The 1,454-nt window shown below is 40.6% G+C and overlaps 1 pseudogene across 1 annotated transcript; it reads left to right on the top strand.

Annotated features, from left to right (window-relative positions):
• Positions 1-286: 286 nt before the first annotated feature.
• On the top strand, positions 287-851 carry LOC311626674 (myosin regulatory light polypeptide 9-like; annotated as a pseudogene). The gene has a single exon. The product of its transcript is annotated as a myosin regulatory light polypeptide 9-like (transcript).
• Positions 852-1,454: the final 603 nt, after the last annotated feature.

Below are 1,454 nucleotides of genomic sequence, written 5' to 3'. Positions count from 1 at the left end.
GACACATACCCCAAAATAAAAAGGGGTCTGAGCTGGTTTCAGCTGAAAGAACAACCATCATTTAAGACAACGTCTGCCCTTTTGGCTGGAAATGTGGGAAATGGAGTGGCACAAATGAGGGTCTTCCTTGACTGTCCCAAATATCTGCCCAAAGTGCCTCAGGTCCTGATATTCAGTAATATAGTATCACCCAAAGCCCAATGCATCTTTAAGATATCACCACACTGGGTGTAGAAGGGTGGCAATAGCTGCAGCAAGGGCAGCGAGAAGGGTCACTGATGTTCTTGGATTCTCACAGCTGTGCAGGGATCTAACTGCCACCATGTCCAGCAGAAGGGCAAAGAGCAAGACCACCATGAAGCCACGCGTCCCCCACCCCCACCACAGGCAACACCCAGTATGTTTGCAATGTTTGACCAGACACAGATTCAGGAGTTCAAAGAAGCCTTCAACATGATTGATCAGAACAGAGATGGTTATTAACAAGGAAGATTACATGGCATGCTTAGCTCCCTGGAGAAGAATCCAACTGATGAGTCTCTAGATGCCATAATGAATGAGGCTCCTGTTTTCATAAATTTCACTACGTTTGTCTTGAAGTTTGGTGAAAACTTAAATGGCACGGATCCAGAAGATGTCATCAGGAATGCTTTTGCTTGCTTTGATGAAGAAGCAACTGGCACTACTCTGGAAGATTACCTGAGAGAGCAGCTGACAACAATGGGGAATGGGTTTATAGCCAAGGAAGTGGATGAGCTGTACAGAGAAGCACCTATTGGCAAAAAGAGAAATTTCAATTACATTGAGTTCATGCGCATTTTTAACATGGAGCAAAAGACAGAGATGACTGAAAATAACTCCATATTGTATTATTATGAATTGAATTCATAAGAAGTTATAAAATATTTATTTTGAGGGTTTAAATATGTAATTTTTCCTTTGGTTATAAAAGACTAAGTAGCTTAGAAAGGAGGCCCAGGTTCAAATTTAGATGAACTAAAGTATTTGGCAAGGCTGCTAGGTTTTCTGTGTTGCGAGGAAAGTAGTCAGGAAATTGAGGTCTTTGGTGAAGGAAGAATACTGTTATAGACAATAACGGCTGCTGGTCTGAATAAAAACAGGTGATGGAACTCACTTCCTAGCCAGGAGCCCAGAGAAAGGAACCCACAATTGGATCCTATCTAAGTTTAAGATTGAAATTAGTGGAGAAGTCTCCCTAATTGCCTTCAACAATTGGCTGGCTTATTTTTATTTCCTGACCCAAATCTATTTAAGGTTATGGGCCTTGCTTTTCTTAGTATAATAGAATAAAAATCTCATGTAAAGCCCATTGTATATAAACTCCTTTATTTAAGACTAAAACACGGGATTATCAAAGTTCAGCTAGTTATTACTAGAACTCCTGATCCAGAACTTACTTCAAACAAAGTTCCTGTTTACACAGTAGTGACCAA

This window comes from Pipistrellus hanaki, assembly GCF_964339955.1.
Source record: "Pipistrellus hanaki genome assembly, chromosome: 8".
In the NCBI taxonomy this organism is placed as follows: Eukaryota; Metazoa; Chordata; class Mammalia; order Chiroptera; family Vespertilionidae; genus Pipistrellus; species Pipistrellus hanaki.
The sequence above is the reverse complement of the archived record's forward strand: the minus strand, read 5'-3'. Positions and strand labels throughout refer to the sequence as shown.